We start from the raw sequence: 16,574 nt of genomic DNA on the forward strand, positions 1-16,574 counted from the left end.
GTCTCTTCCAACCGGGGCTATTCTATTCCATCCCATCCCATCCCATCCCATTCCATTCCCACAGCAGCCAGGCCTCCTCCCCCTCCCTGCAGCTCCCTGGGCAGCCCACTGCCTGCCACCCAAGGGGGCACCCTGTGGGCTGCAGAACAAGGTGGTGCTGGGCTGCTGAGGGTGGGGAGAGCCTGGCACAGGCTGCCCAGGGAGGCTGTGGCTGTGCCCTGCCTGGGGGGGTCCCAGCCCAGGCTGGATGAGGCCCTGAGCAGCCTGGGCTGGGTGGATGATCTCTGAGGTGCCTTCCACCCTGAGCCCTGCTCTGATCTTCAGGGCCCCTCCCAAACCATTCCAGGACTCTCAGAGCTCTTTCCCAAGCAAACTGATTCCAGGAGGCTCTGTCCCTGCCCCTCCAGCACCAAAGGGTGGAGGAAACTCCTTGTCCCTCACAGAGCCTCCCTCCACTCCTCTCTGTCCACCTCTCTGGGCAGCCTGGGCCAGGCTCTCCCCAGCCTCAGCACCAACCATTTCTCCTTCTCTCCCCTCTCAAGCTCCCTCTTGGCCTCCCAAACCATCCCCCCTTGGCCTGGCCCAACAGGCCCTGCTCCAAGCTCTGGCCCCAGCTTGCTTCAGGTGCTGGGAGGCCAGCAGAAGGTGTCCCTGGAGCCTTCTCCTCTGCAGGCTGCCCAAGGCCAACTCTCTCAGCCTGGCTCCCAGCAGAGGGCTTCCAGCCCTGCCAGCACTGCTGTGGCCTCCTCTGGCCCTGCTGCCCCAGCTGCCTGCCTGTGCTGTGCTGAGGGCTCCAGAGCTGCCCCAGCCCTGCAGGGGGGGTGAGCAGAGCAGAGCAGAGGGGCAGAATCCCCTCCCTGCCCCTGCTGCCCACCCTGCTGGGGCTCAGCCCAGGCCAGGCTGGGGCTGGGCTGCAGCTCTCCTGGGGCAGGGCAAAGCTGTTGGAGGATTTTTGCTCTCCCAGATACAGAGCTTCAGAAGATTCTTCATCTCTCCTCCCCCCCCAGCCCTGCTGCCTCTGCTCCAAGCCCCGGAGCCATCACCTCTGCCCTGCTAATTACTCATGGATCCTGTTTAATGTTGCTGCTCCTGGGGGGCAGCCCCTCCCTGGCACAGGCATCTGCCAACCCCCCCCGGACTGCTGGGGGCTGCTCTGCTGCTGCCAAGGTGGGGGCAGGGCAGGGCTGGGGCTGAGAGCCTCCTCAGCCCTCCAGCTCTCTGGAAGCTTTTCTTCCTCTCCCAGGGAGGCAGCAGCCTCTTCCTCACCGCTGCCTGCTGGGGAGGGGCAGCCCCAGGCCCTGTGCAGAGAGGGAGCCTGCAACCACTTCTCCTCTGGACACCAACCTCTGAACACTTGGTGAGCTCTTGGTGCCAGGAAGGGCTCTGGGCTCTGCTCAGCCAGGCCTGGCACTGCTGCTGCTCCCCCAGCTCCTGGCTGCTGAGAGCAGGACTTGGGGCTGGGGAGGAACACAGGCAGCAGACTTGGTGGCTGCTGGGCAGGGCAGCAGCAGAGATGTTCACCTGCCCTGAGTAATGAATGGCCAGGAGAGAGCAGCTCCCAGGACAGGCAGCCACCAGGGCAGTGCAGCTCCCAGGGCAGTGCAGCTCCCAGGACAGGCAGCCACCAGGACAGTGCAGCTCCCAGGGCAGTGCAGCTCCCAGGGCACAGCAGCTCCCAGGACACAGCAGCTCCCAGGGCAGTGCAGCTCCCAGGGCAGTGCAGCTCCCAGGGCAGTGCAGCTCCCAGGGCACAGCAGCTCCCAGGGCAGTGCAGCACCCAGGGCAGTGCAGCTCCCAGGGCAGTGCAGCTCCCAGGGCACAGCAGCTCCCAGGGCAGTGCAGCTCCCAGGGCAGTGCAGCTCCCAGGGCAGTGCAGCTCGCAGGACACAGCAGCTCCCAGGACACAGCAGCTCCCAGGGCACAGCAGCTCCCAGGGCACAGCAGCTCCCAGGGCAGTGCAGCTCCCAGGACACAGCAGCTCCCAGGGCAGTGCAGCTCCCAGGGCAGTGCAGCTCCCAGGGCACAGCAGCTCCCAGGGCAGTGCAGCTCCCAGGGCACAGCAGCTCCCAGGGCAGTGCAGCTCCCAGGACACAGCAGCTCCCAGGGCAGTGCAGCTCCCAGGGCACAGCAGCTCCCAGGGCAGTGCAGCTCCCAGGGCAGTGCAGCTCCCAGGGCACAGCAGCTCCCAGGGCAGTGCAGCTCCCAGGACACAGCAGCTCCCAGGGCAGTGCAGCTCCCAGGGCACAGCAGCTCCCAGGGCACAGCAGCTCCCAGGGCAGTGCAGCTCCCAGGGCACAGCAGCTCCCAGGGCAGTGCAGCTCCCAGGGCAGTGCAGCTCCCAGGGCACAGCAGCTCCCAGGACACAGCAGCTCCCAGGGCAGTGCAGCTCCCAGGGCAGTGCAGCTCCCAGGACACAGCAGCTCCCAGGGCACAGCAGCTCCCAGGGCACAGCAGCTCCCAGGGCACAGCAGCTCCCAGGACACAGCAGCTCCCAGGGCACAGCAGCTCCCAGGGCACAGCAGCTCCCAGGGCACAGCAGCTCCCAGGACACAGCAGCTCCCAGGGCACAGCAGCTCCCAGGGCACAGCAGCTCCCAGGGCAGTGCAGCTCCCAGGGCAGTGCAGCTCCCAGGGCAGTGCAGCTACCAGGGCAGTGCAGCTCCCAGGACACAGCAGCTCCCAGGACACAGCAGCTCCCAGGGCAGTGCAGCTCCCAGGACACAGCAGCTCGCAGGGCAGTGCAGCTCCCAGGGCACAGCAGCTCCCAGGGCAGTGCAGCTACCAGGGCAGTGCAGCTCCCAGGGCACTGCAGCTCCTGCAGCAACCTTTCCTCTGGTCTCTGCCCAGAGCTGCTGAGGAGGTTGCCTGCAGCTGCCTGGGCTCTCTGGGCCTTGCTCCACAGCTCTCCTGTGCCAACAGCTGTAGGAGCTGCAGGATGTGGCCAGGGAGGTTGGCTGTCCCCTGGCTCTCTGCCTCCCTGCATAGGAAGTTGCTGAGGGGAAAGTGGTGAATTAGAGCTGAGAGGGTTGTGGGCAGTGAGGCAGGGGCTGGTTGGAGGCCTGCAGCTCCTGGTGCTCCCCAGGGCTCAGGGCTGGGTCCAGTCCTGGTCAGCATCTTCATCACTGACCTGGCTGAAGGCTCAGAGTGGAGGCTCAGGCAGGTTGCTGCTGGCACAGAGCTGGGAGCAGTGGCTGAGAGCCCTCAGGCTGTGCTGGCAGCCAGGGAGCCCTGGGCAGGCTGAGAGCTGGGGGAGAGCAACCTCCTGAAGGTGAAGCAGGGCAAGGGCAGGGGCCTGGCCCTGGGGAGGAAGAACCTCCTGCAGCAGCACAGGGCAGGGGGAAGCTGCTGGCAAGCAGCTCCAAGCAGAAGCAGCTGGGAGTGCTGGGGGACAAGGAGTTGCCCAGCAGCAGCAAGGGGGCCTGGGGGCCAAGAAGGCCAAGGCTGTGCTGGGGGCAAGCTGCTGGGGGTGCCCTGCTGGAGCAGGGCCTGGGCTGGCTGAGCTCCAGAGCTCCCTTCCCACCCACACCATGCTGGGGGCTGGGATCCAGGCTCTCCCTTCCCCAGCTCTCTGCCTTTCCACAGACACTTTGCAGGGTGCAGCCTTCCTCCCTGTGTCCTCTCCTCCTGCCAGGGCAGGCAGGGACAGCTCCAGCCTGGGCTCCATGTGTCCTGCCTGCTCCCAGAGGAGCTGGCTGATGGCAGGCAGCATCTTCTGCAGGCTCTGAGGAGAAATGAGTGCTGCAGACAGATGGTTTGTGGAAGCTGTGCTGCTTGGTCGTCTGTCACAGCCCTCAGGTTCTATTTTCAAGACAGTTTGGGTTGGGTTTTTTTAAAGCCTAAAGAAGATGAAGGCTGCCTGGGAGGGTCCTGGGTGTTAACCATCTCCAGTCCTGGGCTGGCAGAAAGCAGCAACAGGGAGAACAAAACACTCTGCTGTCAAAAACCCACAGCCCCCAGCAAGGGGGTGGGGAGGGACCCCCAGAGCTCCCCCAGCCCCTGCTCCAGCAGGGCACCCCCAGGGGCACAGTGCCCAGGGGGGGTTGGAAGCTCTCCACACCAGGACACTTCACAACCTCTCTGGGCAGCCTGCTCCAGGCCTCCAGCACCCTCCCAACAAACAACTTGCTCCTCCTCTTCCCCTCCAACCTCCTGGCCTCCACTCTCTGCCCACTGCCCCTTGGCCTGGCCCTGGCCACCACTCAGCAGAGCCTGGCCCCAGCCTCTTGCCCCCCAGGGGCCCTTCAGCTCTTGCTGAGCATTGCTGAGCATTGCTCTGGGGCTGCTCTTCTGCAGGCTCTCAGCCCCAGGCCTCTCAGCCTTTGCTCCTGCCACAGCTGCTCCAGGCCCCTCAGCAGCTTCCCAGCCTCCCCTGCACTCTCTCCAGCACTTCTCTGGCCCTCTGCAGCTGGGCAGCACACAACTGCCCCCAGGGCTCCAGAGGTGGCCTCAGCAGGGCAGGCCAGAGGGGCAGCACAACCTCCCTTGCCCTGCTGCTGCCCACACTCTGCTCCATGCCCCCAGGGGTCAGTGCCACCCCGGTGCCAGGCCAGGCTGCCACCTGCCTAAGGATGCTTTAACTGCCAGCAGCTGGCAGACAGTCCCAGGGACAATGAGCAGGGGCTGCAGCGCCGGGGGGGGGCAGCAGGGCTCTGCTGCAGGCACCCTCAGAGCTTGGGGTCTCTGTGGCTCTCCAGCAGGTTTCCTGCCTCTGAGCACCATGAGCAGAGCCTGGTGGGAGCCTGGCACTGCAGGACCCGCCCAGAGCTGTGTTTCTGACCTGTCCCCAGGACAACAGGCACAGGCTGCACAGCTTCACTCCCCAGGAGCTGCTCTCAGCTCCCAGGCTGCTCCTGGGTGGCTCATGCCAGGCTCCAGCATCTGCTCACAGCCTGGGGCAGCATCTCCAGCACTCAGAGCAGAATGAAGCCCTCCTGGAGGTGCAAAGCCAGCCTCGGGGAGCTGCTCCTCCTCCACGTGTCCCATGGCAGCTGCCCTGCCTGGCCTTGGTGCTGTGCTCTGAGGGGGGCTCATCCCACCCCTGGGTTGTGTCCCCCTTGGAGGAGGCTCAGGAGGGCTGAGCACCCCCGGGGCAGGCTCCAGGTATCAGAGGATCAGAGAATCACCAAAGCTGGAAGAGACCTCAAAGATCATCAAGTCCAACCTGGCACCACAGACCTCATGACCAAACCATGGCTCCAAGTGCCACATCCAATCCCCTCTGGAACACCTCCAGGCACAGGGACTCCACCACCTCCCTGGGCAGCACATCCCAAGGGCCAATTCCTCTTGCTGGGAAGAACTTTCTCCTCACCTCCAGCCTGAACCTCCCCTGGCACAGCTTGAGACTGTGTCCTCTTGTTCTGCTGCTGGGTGCCTGGCAGAAGAGCCCAACCCCCAGCTGGCTCCAACCTCCCTGCAGGGAGTTGCAGAGAGCAAGAAGGTCTCCCCTGAGCCTCCTCTTCTCCAGGCTAAGCAACCCCAGCTCCCTCAGCCTCTCCTCACAGGGCTGTGCTCCAGACCCCTCCCCAGCCTCCTTGCCCTTCTCTGGACACCTTCAAGTCTCTCAATCTCCTTCTTGAGCTGAGGAGCCCAGAGCTGGACGCAGGACTCCAGGGGTGGCCTCAGCAGTGCTGAGCACAGGGCACAAGGACTTCCCTGCTCCTGCTGGCCACACTCTGCCTGCTGCAGGCCAGGATGCCCTTGGCCTTCTTGGCTGCCTGGGCACACTGCTGGCTCCTGTTCAGCTGCTCTCCACCACTCCCCCCAGGTCCCTCTCTGCCTGGCTGCTCTCAGCCACTCTGCCCCCAGCCTGTAGCTCTGCCTGGGGTTGCTGTGGCCAAAGTGCAGCCCCTGGCACTTGGACTTGTTCAATGCCATCCTGTTGGCCTCTGCCCAGCTGTGCAGCCTGGCCAGGTCCCTCTGCAGAGCTCTGCTGTCCTCTAACTGACCAACATCTGCTCCCAGCTTGCTGTCACCTGCAAATGTGCTGCTGACTGACTCAATCCCCTCATCCAGATCATCAATGAAGATGTTAAAGAGCACAGGGCCCAGCACTGCTCCCTGGGGCACAGCACTGGTGCCTGGCTGCCAGCTGGCTGTGGCACCATTCACCACCACTCTCTGGGCTCAGCCTCCAGCCAGTTCCTAACCCAGCTCAGAGAGCTGCTGTCCCAGCCAGGGGCTGACAGCTTGGCCAGGAGTTGGCTGTGGGGGATGGTGGCAGAGGCCTTGCTGCAGTCCAGGCAGAGTTCATCCCCAGCCTGCCCCACACCCACCAGGAATCCCCTGGGCATGGAAGGAGATCAGGTTGGAGAGGCAGGACCTGCCCTTCCTAACTCCGTGCTGGCTGGACCTGAGCCCTTGGCCATCCTTCAGGTGCAGTTATTGCCCCCAGGATAATCTGCTCCATCACTTTCCCTGGCACTGAGCTCAGGCTGCCAGGCCTGGAGCTTCCAGGTTCCTCCATCCGACCCTTCCTGTGGCTGGGGACCACCTTGGCCAGTTTCAGTCACCTGGGACCTCTCCAGAGCCAGGACTGGAGGAAGATGATGGAGAGCACTTGGCAGCTCATCTGCCAGCTCTCTCAGCACCCTAGGATGGATCCCATCCGGTCCCAGGGACTTGTGAGTGTCCAAGTGGCTCAGCAGGTCCCCAACTAATTCCTCACGCTGCATTGCCTTCTGCCGCCGAGGCTGAGGAGCTCCCAAGGGGCAGCAAGGAGCCGGCAGTGGCAGCAGAGCTCCGGCAGCGGCGCTGGGGAAGCCCAGCCCGGGGAAGGTGCAGGCTGCCCCCGGGGAGCGCTGGCAGCTCGGGCTGGGTCATTAGTCACTGCTCGGGACACAGCCTGCCCCAGCGCGTAATTAGCCGAGGACTAATTGGATTAATTCAGCCTGATGAGCAATTTGGAGAAGAGGAGGAGGGCACAAAACCCTCTCCGGGCTGGGGGGGGAGAGGATTTGTGACCAGCTCCGGTCCAGAGCTCTTCAGAGAGGACCTCGGTGATGGGAGAGAGAAACTGCCCCAGCGGCAGGGCTGAGGGAGGAGGTTGGGTTCAGCCCCAGGAGAGCCTGGGCAGAGCTCTCCCCCCGGGGCAGAGCCGCTCCTCAGAAGGGTGAGCAGCACAAAGCAGGAGGCTGACAGCAATTAGCAGAGCAGCAGGGGATGTCCTGGGCCAGGCTGCTGCCCAGGGATGAGAATGGGAGGATTCATGGCCAGAACAAGCTGGCTTTGTCCTGGAGACCACACAGTGACCTGGAGAGGAACATCATGGAGCTGCAGCAGGGCAAGGGCAGGGGCCTGGCCCCGGGGAGGAACGACCTCCTGCAGCAGCACAGGGCAGGGGGAAGCTGCTGGCAAGCAGCTCCAAGCAGAAGCAGCTGGGAGTGCTGGGGGCCAAGGAGTTGCCCAGCAGCAGCAAGGTGGCCTGGGGGCCAAGAAGGCCAAGGCTGTGCTGGGGGCATGGAGCAGAGTGTGGGCAGCAGCAGGGCAAGGGAGGTTGTGCTGCCCCTCTGGCCTGCCCTGCTGAGGCCACCTCTGGAGCCCTGGGGGCAGTTGTGTGCTGCCCAGCTGCAGAGGGCCAGAGAAGTGCTGGAGAGAGTGCAGGGGAGGCTGGGAAGCTGCTGAGGGGCCTGGAGCAGCTCTGGCAGGAGCAAAGGCTGAGAGGCCTGGGGCTGAGAGCCTGCAGAAGAGCAGCCCCAGAGCAATGCTCAGCAAGAGCTGAAGGGCCCCTGGGGGGCAAGAGGCTGGGGCCAGGCTCTGCTGAGTGGTGGCCAGGGCCAGGCCAAGGGGCAGTGGGCAGAGAGTGGAGGCCAGGAGGTTGGAGGGGAAGAGGAGGAGCAAGTTGTTTGTTGGGAGGGTGCTGGAGGCCTGGAGCAGGCTGCCCAGAGAGGTTGTGGAGTGTCCTGGTGTGGAGAGCTTCCAACCCCCCCTGGGCACTGTGCCCCTGGGCAAGCTGCTGGGGGTGCCCTGCTGGGCTGGGTGAACTCTGGGGGTCCCTTCCCACCCCCATGCTGCACTCTGGGGTTTCTGTGACCTCAGCAGCAGGGAAGCTCCATCCTGTGGGGCCAAGAGGAGCCCCGAGGGTCCCCTCCAGCCCGGTGCAGTCCCTGCAGGCTGCGGGGAGCTGCTGCCCAGGCACCGCTGTGGCCCCGAGGCAGCTCTGCAGCCGCAGCCAGCAGCTGCTGGGCGCTTCCCGCAGTAACCTCTGGCGCTGCGGGGGGGGCTGCTGCCCCCCAGGCTCTCTCCAGCCCCGTGGGCAGGACCCAACTTCGCTGCTCCCCTGTGGGTTGGCTCGAGGGAGATCCGTGCCGGGGGGGACACACACACACACGTGCCCGGGCTGGGGGGGGGGGCTGCTCCCAGCCTGATGGGGGGGGTGTCGGGGGGCTGTGAGGCTGTGCTGGCCATGGGCAGGGGGTGTCCCCTCCCGGCCATGAAGGGGGGGTGTGGGGGGGGTGTCTCAGGATGCTTTTCCCCTCCTCCTTCCCCCGCCCCTCCCGCGCTCTGCGCACGCGTGGCCGCCCCCCCCCCCCCCCCGCCCCGCCGCCGCTCCCGGGCTGGCTCCGCATCCCTCATCCCGCACCGCTGCCCCCCACCCCCGGACCCCCGCACCCCCCCGCCCCCGGGGCCCCCCCCGCGCCCGCCCCATGGTGAGTCTGCGGCTTTGCCCGGGGGGGGGAGGGGGGTCCCGTGGCTGTGCCCTGCGCTGCCTCCCCCCTCCCCGAATCCGCCTGCGAAGCGGTTTGAGGGCTGGGGGCTGAGCAGGAAGGGGAGGGGGGAGTGGGGCCGGGGGCTGCGAGCGAAAAGCCGGGGGGGGGGGGGCGGCTCTTGTTGGGGTGGGGGGTCTGTGCTGGGAGGGCTTGCATGGAGGGGTCGCAAATCCGGGCTAAAAGGAGGAGACCCTCTCGAATTGGGGGTCACAGGGGGACGCCCCCCCCTTGTTAACCAAGCGTGGACCCCCGCTCCGTCGTCCCTCCCGGGGGGGGGGGGCGCTCTTGTTGGGGTGGGATTGGGGGTGGGGGGGGGTGTCTGTGCTGGGAGGGCTTTCATGGAGGGGTCGCAAATCCGGGCTAAAAGGAGGAGACCCTCTCGAATTGGGGGTCACAGGGGACCCCCGCTCCGTGCCCCCCGCCCCGCGGTGCCGGTGCCCTGGCGAGCGGAACGCCAGAAAGCAGCCGGGGGGGGTTGGGGGGGGGGTGTCGTTAATTAGTGTTTTTGTAATCAGTGTAATTAATGAGGCTTCCCTCGGCCGGCACAGCCCCCCCCCGGGGCTCCTGCCCGCACCCATCCCTGCCCCAAACGAATCCCCCCCCCCCCCCCCGGGCTTCGGCACAGCTCCTGCCCACCGCCCCCCCCCCCCCCCCGGGAAGGAGACCCCACCCCGGGACCCCCCCCCCCCGGAAGCCCTCCGGGGGGGTCCCTGGGTTGGGTGGGTGGGAAGGGGATGGTGGCAGGGGGGGGCAAAGCCTCCTGGCGGCCGCGGGGAGAGGGGGCCCGGGGGGGTTGGGGTGGGGGTCCGTGTCCCGTCTGCAGCTGCGATGATTTCTCGGTGCGCTCGCAGCCCTTTTCCCCTTCCCCGTCCCGCATCGTCCCCTGGCTGCCTGCCGGCCGGCAGCGCTCCCCCGCCTCGGGGATGCCGGAGGGGCAGGGGGCAGCGCCCCCCGGGCTGGATGGGAGCCACCAGGTGTGGGTCTGGGGCATCCCACCCCCGCCCCCGGGCCGCCCTGTGTGCCCCAGCTGCCCTCTCCCCTGGTCCAGGCTGGCTCCCAGGGCGGCAGCAGAGGAACTCTCTGGCCGGCTGTGTTGGTCTGGCAAGCCAGGAACAAAGGCACAGCTGAGGCTCATCCAAGGCTCATCTTCCTCCGGGGGCTTCCCTGCCGGCCAGGGGAGGTCTCTCCCCCCCGGGCTGTGCAGAGCGATGCCCATGTGGTGCTGGTGCCCGGTGGAGTGGTGCCAGGCTGCTTGGTGCCTCTGCTCCTTGAGCTGAGCTGGTGGTGGAGCTGCTGGGGAGGCCTGGCCTGGGCTCTCTGCTGGGGCTTTGCCTCCCCAGCTGCTGGTGGTGGGGCAAGGATGGCCCCAGCTGCCCCTCCTCTGAGGCTCTCCGGGGCAGGGTGGCACAGGCTGGGCACAGAGCCCTGGGTGGGGGATGGAGCTGCTGGCTTCAGGTGTGCACAGGGAACCTCCTCCCTGGTCCCTGCTCTGGGGCTGGAGCTCGGGGTGCAGGCAGCCTGCACTGGGGCTCTGCCAGGTGCAGCACAATCCCCAATGCATCCCAGCTCTCCACAGCAGGCTCCAGATCCCAGCCTGGCAGGTGCCAGGGGCTCCAGCAGAGGGGGACTCAGCCCAGGAGGTGCCACCCCCAGCCTTGGCGCTGGCCCTCCTGTCCAGCCTCCTGTGTCCAAGCTCTGGTGAGCTCCTGACAGCATTCCAGGCTCTGGGATGGGATCATGGAGCTTTCCTGGACCTTCCCTGACCTCTGTGCTTAATTATCTCCATCCTTAGAGGGCTGACTGCTCCTGCAGCTGCAGGCAGTGAGCAGCAGCTCCAGCAGGGCTCTGAGCCCTGGGAGGATGAGCGAGGGCTGAGGGCTCTGGGGGTGGAAGCACAGGAGGAGGAGCTGGCTCTGGACACTGGTTTTGTGCACCATGGAGGTCAACCTGGGGAGGAAAAGGCTCCAGGGAGACCTTACTGTGGCCTTGAAGGGGGACAGGGAGAAAACTGAGGAGAAGGCCTTGGGGGTGCTGGGGGTGCAGAGCTGGCCAGGAGCCGGCACCCAGCGCTGCCAGCCCAGCCCCAGCCTGGCCTGGGCTGAGCCCCAGCAGGGTGGGCAGCAGGGGCAGGGAGGGGATTCTGCCCCTCTGCTCTGCTCTGCTCACCCCCCCCTGCAGGGCTGGGGCAGCTCTGGAGCCCTCAGCACAGCACAGGCAGGGAGCTGGGGCAGCAGGGCCAGAGGAGGCCACAGCAGTGCTGGCAGGGCTGGAAGCCCTCTGCTGGGAGCCAGGCTGAGAGAGTTGGCCTTGGGCAGCCTGCAGAGGAGAAGGCTCCAGGGACACCTTCTGCTGGCCTCCCAGCACCTGAAGCAAGCTGGGGCCAGAGCTTGGAGCAGGGCCTGTTGGGCCAGGCCAAGGGGGGATGGTTTGGAAGGCCAAGAGGGAGCTTGAGAGTGGAGAGAAGGAGAAATGGTTGGTGCTGAGGCTGGGGAGAGCCTGGCCCAGGCTGCCCAGAGAGGTGGAGCTGCCCCATGGCTGGCAGCAGGGCAGGGCAGGTTGCTTGGGGCTGGGGGTGTCCCTGCTCACTGGATGACCTTTCTCTGCCAACCCAAAGCCCTCCCTGAATTCAGTGAGCTGTGACTCGAGTGTCCCTCCAGAGCCTGGGACCCTAAGGGCCACCAGAACACCCCCCTGGGGCCCTGCTCCACCTGAGGGCTGGCAGCAACCCTTGGAGGCCATTTGAGCTCTGCAGGGCTCATGCTCCAAGCCTGGAGCCCCTCAGCTTGTGCCATCCCCACACTTTTCCAGCCAGCCTGTGGGACCCCCAGCCCTGGGGTCCTCCACACCTCTGGCTCTGGGGGGAAGTGGGGTGCAGTGATCCTCAGCCTTGAATCCCAGCAGCCCTTTGGCCACCTCTCCAAATCCCTTTCCTCTTGGCTCCCTCTCTCTGGCCCTGCTGCTTCAGCCTCCCAGCACCTTGGGGCTGGTTTGGGCTGGAGGTCCTCAAGCACTTTGCCCATGAGGCTTTGGGGGGTGGCTGTGTGAGGAGGAGGAGGGAGCTGAGCCTTCTCCACATCCCAACCACAGGTTCACCCACCAGCCCCATGGGGACCCCATCCCAACCAGAGGTTGGGATGGGGTCCCCATGGGGCTGGTGGGTGAACCTGGGGGGTCCCCTGAGGCTGAGGAACCCTTGTGGGATAGAATCAGAACTGTTGAGAGCCACAGAGCTGGCAGGGCTGGAAGGGAGCTCCAGGCTCAGCCATCCCAACCCCCTGCCATGGGCAGGGACACCTCACACCACAGCAGGTTGCTCACAGCCACTTCCTGCCTGGCTGCAAACACCCTCCAGGCAGGAGGCTTCCACCACCTCCCTGGGCAAACCAGGGTTGGAAGAGAGCCCAGAGAGGTTCTGGAGTCTTCTCTGGAGGCTTTCCAACCCCACCTGGATGTGTTGCTGTGGGACCTGCCCTGGCTGGTCCTGCTTGGGCAGGGGGTTGGGCAAGGAGGAGCTCCAGAGGTCCCCTCCAACCTCCACCCTTCTGTGGTGCTCTGCTCAGGGCAGAGAGCTTTGAGCTCCTCAAGTCCAAGCACTGCCCCAGAGCTCCCAAGCCCAGCCCTGCCCCAGGGCCCTCAGCACCACAGCCAGGCAGCTTTGAAACCCCTCCAGGGGTGGGGACTCTGCCACCTGCCTGGGGGGAACTGTTTGGGACATTATCACAGGGCTGGAAGGGAGCTCAAGGCTCAGCCAGCCCCAACCCCCTGCCATGGGCAGGGACACCTCACACCACAGCAGGTTGCTCACAGCCACCTCCAGCCTGGCTGCAAACACCTCCAGCCAGGAGGCTTCCACCACCTCCCTGGGCAGCCTGGGCCAGGCTCTCACCACCCTCCTGGCCAACAACTTCTTCCTCACAGCCAATCTCAATCTCCCCACTGCTACTTCTGCTCCATCCCCCCCACTCCTGTCCCTCCCTGACACCCTCCAAAGTCCCTCCCCAGCTTGCTTGCAGCCCCCTGCAGATCCTGGAAGGCCACCAGAAGGTCTCCTGGGAGCCTTCTCCTCTGCAGCCTGCACAACCCCAACTCCTCACAGCCAGCCTCAGTCTCCCCCCTCCTGGTTCTGCTCCATTGTTGATTTTGCAGGGAGCAGAGGGAATCCTTTGGTGCCTTCAGGCCTCTCTCTGCAGCTCCTGGCTCAGTTTCTCTTGCTCTTGGAGCTCCAAACCTCCTCTCCCTTTCCTCTCACGCTTGGCCACTGCTGGCTTCTCCTTCCCCTGGCCACCGTCCTTGTGCTGGCTGAGCTGTTCTGGGAACATCCTGAGGCTGCTTGGGAGGGGAGAGAGGAGGAGGGGGAAGGCCTGGTCGGTGCTGGTCTCTGTGGTCTGCAGCTGCTGGCCCTGTGCATGTGACTGGGGCTGGGCTTCCCCGGGGGAAAGCCAAGCAGCTCTGGGCGGTGGGATGCGGTGAGCCAGCAGCGGGAGCTGCCCCAGCCTGGCTCGGCTCTGCTCTGGCAGATCCTGGGAATGGGCTGGGGCTGGTGCAGGCTGTGGATCCTCTCCAGGATGTGTCTCAGTGTCTGCTGGAGGCTGCTGAGCTCCAGGGCCGGCACTGCTGCGGGGCTGCTGTGCCTGGGTGGGAGCTGCGTGGGGACCCCCCAGCCCCGGGGAGCGGGGAGCACATCCTGGGGGCTCTGCCAGTGCTCTGGGCAGGGGGAGCAGGGCACCCTCAGGCACTTGGCTAAACTGGGAGGGGTCTGCTGGAGGGTCAGGAGGACCTGCAGAGGGACCTGGATGGATAAGCCAAGGCCAAGGGGATGAGGTTCAACGAGGCCAAGGGCTGGGTCCTGCCCTTGGCTCACAACCACCCCAGCAAGGCTCCAGGCTGGGGCAGAGGGGCTGCAAAGTGCCCAGCAGGAAAGGCCCTGGGGGTGCTGGGTGGCAGCAGCTGGAGAGGAGCCAGGGGGTGCCCAGCTGGGCAAGAAGGCCACCAGCAGCCTAGCCTGGAGCAGCAATGGTGTGGGCAGCAGGAGCAGGGCAGGGATTGTGCCCCTGGGCTGGGCACTGCTGAGGCCAGCCCTGGAGTGCTGCCTTCAGCTCTGGGCTCCTGGCTGCCAGCAGGAGCTGGAGAGGCTGCAGCAGGGCCAGGGAAGGGCAAGGAAGCTGGGGAAGGGTGTGGAGAAGAGGGCTGGGGAGGAGCAGCTGAGGGAGCTGGGGGTGGTGAGGCTGGAGGAGAGGAGGCTGAGGGAGACCTCCTTGCTCTCTGCAGCTCCCTGCAAGGAGGCTGGAGCCAGGTGGGGCTTGGGCTCTGCTCCCAGGGAACAGGAGAAGAGGCAATGGCCTCAGGCTGCCCCAGGGGAGGTTCAGGTTGGCCCTGAGCAACAATTTCTTCCCCTGGAGGATTATCTTGGCCACCCAGGCTCCCAGGGCAGTGGTGGAGCCCCCATCCCTGGAGGGGTTTCAGGGAGGCAGAGCTGTGGTGCTGAGGCTGAGCCTCAGCCTTGGCAGAGTCAGAGCAGGGTTGGACTGGATGAGCTCTGAGGGCTTTTCCCTCCTGCAGAGCTGTGCCTCTGGAGGGCACAGAGAGCTCCTGCCCTGGGCTGCTCCGTGCATGCTGGGGGCAGGAGGGTTTGGTAGGTGCCAACCTCTGCAGCTCCTGCTGCTGGAGAAGCTCCCCTGGCCCAGAGAGCTGTGCTGGGGCACCTGGGGCCTCCTGGCTGCTGCTGGGGTGGTTCCTGTTAATTAAGGAGCAGTTAATTAGGTGATGGCCCCGTGGGTTTGGGGTGCCCCTAGGTGTCTCTGGGGGCTCCATCTCTGTGCCAAAGGGCATGGAGGAGAAACGTGGAGCAGGCAGCCTTGGCTGTGCCCCTGCTGTGGGTGGCAGAGGGTGGCTGGGCACACAGCCTGGGGTGGAAGCAGCGTGGGATGGGACACCCATGGGTGCTGCTGGCCCTTGTGCCACAGGCTGCAGGGGGGCTGGAGGGAGAGGGCCTTTGTGAGGGCCCCCCTCCCTCTCAGCTGGGATGGCATCACCCCCTGGCTCTTCCCTGCCATCCTGCAGGGTGGAATCATGGAATCACAGAGTCACTGTGCTTGGAAGAGACCTTTAAGATGATCTAAGGCCTCGAGGAGTCCCAACCCTGACCCAGCCCTGCCAGGGGGTGCCTCAGCACCACAGCCCCAGCGCTTCCAAACCCCTCCAGGGCTGGGGACTGCCCTGGGACAACCCTCAAGGGGAAGAAACTCTTCCTCCTGTCCCACCTGCACCTCCCCTGGGGCAGCCTGAGGCCGTTGCCTCTTGTCCCCATGGCTGGGAGGGGTGCTGGGCGGTGGGGCAGGGTGGTCCCAGGGGCTGGGGATGCAGCACCCAGCACCGGGGCAGGGCTCTGCTGCTCACACCAGGCCTGCAGAAGCCTCTGGAGCTGTTTCTCCTCTTCTTTGGAGCTCTTCCAGGGCTGTTCCAGACCCACCCTGGGTCCCAGAGCCCTGGGCAGGTAGGGTCAGGCTGGGAGCTGCCTCGCTGCTCGGCTCTCCGGGCTGGCAGCGTGGAGGTGCTGAGCTCTGGGGTTACTTTTGGTCAGCCCCTGCTCTCTGAAGGAGCCTTCAACCTGAGCTCACGCCCTTGGAATTCCTGGGAGAGGCTCCACAGCCTCCAATGGCTTCCAGATGCTGCTCCTCCTGCCTGCCCCTCCCGGCCGGATCCGCTCCGCAGCAGCCGGCAGGGCTCAGCCGCCCAAGCCTCTGCCCAAGCCTCAGCCTGCTGCTGCTGGCCGCAGCCTGGCCTCTGGGCACCCCCCTTGCATCCTGCTCCTGGGATTCAGCTGCTTGAGAGGTTGCCATGGAGGGGGGAAAGGGGCAGGAGGGGATTGGATTGAGGCTTCCTTTAGAACAGGGATGAGCTGGGCTGGAGGGGCAGCCCCCAGCCCCAGGGTCGGTGTTTGAGGTCCTGAGGGGGATGCTGGACCCCAGATTGGTGCTTTGAGGTCTGGAGGGGGATGCTGAACCCCAAATTGGTGCTTTGAGGTCTGGAGGTTGATGTTGAACCCCAAAATTGGCCTTTTATATCTGTAGGGTGGTGCTGAGCCCCAGAATTGGCTCTTTTATGTCTGGAGGGGGATGCTGGACCCCAAATTGGTGCTTTGAGGTTTGGGGGGGATGCTGAACCCCAAATTGGTGCTTTGAGGTCCTGAAGGGGATGCTGGACCCCAAATTGGTGCTTTGAGGTCTGGAGGTTGATGTTGAACCCCAAAATTGGCCTTTTATATCTGTAGGGTGGTGCTGAGCCCCAGAATTGGCTCTTTTATGTCTGGAGGGGGATGCTGGACCCCAGGGCTGGCACTTTCAGGTCTGGAGGGTGAAGCTGAACCCCCAAATGATTTTGTTTTTCTTTTGGCCTGGTGGGCAGTGCTGAGACCCCAAATTGGCTGCTTTAGGTCTGTAGGGGGATGCTGAACCCCAGAGTTGTCTCTTTCAGGCCTGGTGGGCAATGCTGAACCCCCCAAAAGGGGTTGAGCTGCTTGAGAGGTTGCCGTGGAGGGGGGAAAGGGGCAGGAGGGGATTGGATTGAGGCTTCCTTTAGAACTGGGATGAGCTGGGCTGGAGGGGCAGCCCCAGCCCCAGGGTCGGTGTTTGAGGTCCTGAGGGGGATGCTGGACCCCAAATTGGTGCTTTGAGGTCCTGAGGGGGGTGCTGAACCCAACATGAGGGGAAAGTGAGTCAGGAGAGTGCTGAGTGAGGGCTGAGGCTGGTTGGAAGTTGGAGTCCTGCTGCTGCCCCCCGTGGTGGGGCACAGCCCCTCCCTGGCTGGGTGTTCAAACTCCCTCTTGGCATCTCCAAGGCTTTGGGGATCATCCAAACCCCCTGGCATG

At 65.2% G+C, this 16,574-nt stretch overlaps 1 protein-coding gene across 3 annotated transcripts in view; it reads left to right on the top strand.

Moving 5' to 3' along the window:
- Nucleotides 1-8,563: 8,563 nt before the first annotated feature.
- LOC137456034 (CMP-N-acetylneuraminate-beta-galactosamide-alpha-2,3-sialyltransferase 4-like) overlaps nt 8,564-16,574 on the top strand; it is a 42,644-nt gene continuing 34,633 nt past the window's right edge. For all 3 annotated transcript variants that reach the window (XM_068167276.1, XM_068167279.1, XM_068167278.1), the window contains exon 1: nt 8,564-8,647. The gene's annotated coding sequence lies outside the window, so the exon portion shown is untranslated. The remainder of the gene's footprint in view (nt 8,648-16,574) is intronic.

This window comes from Melanerpes formicivorus, unplaced genomic scaffold, assembly GCF_026170545.1.
Source record: "Melanerpes formicivorus ecotype bairdi unplaced genomic scaffold, bMelFor1.0.p_v2 SCAF_114, whole genome shotgun sequence".
NCBI classification, from domain to species: domain Eukaryota; kingdom Metazoa; phylum Chordata; class Aves; order Piciformes; family Picidae; genus Melanerpes; species Melanerpes formicivorus.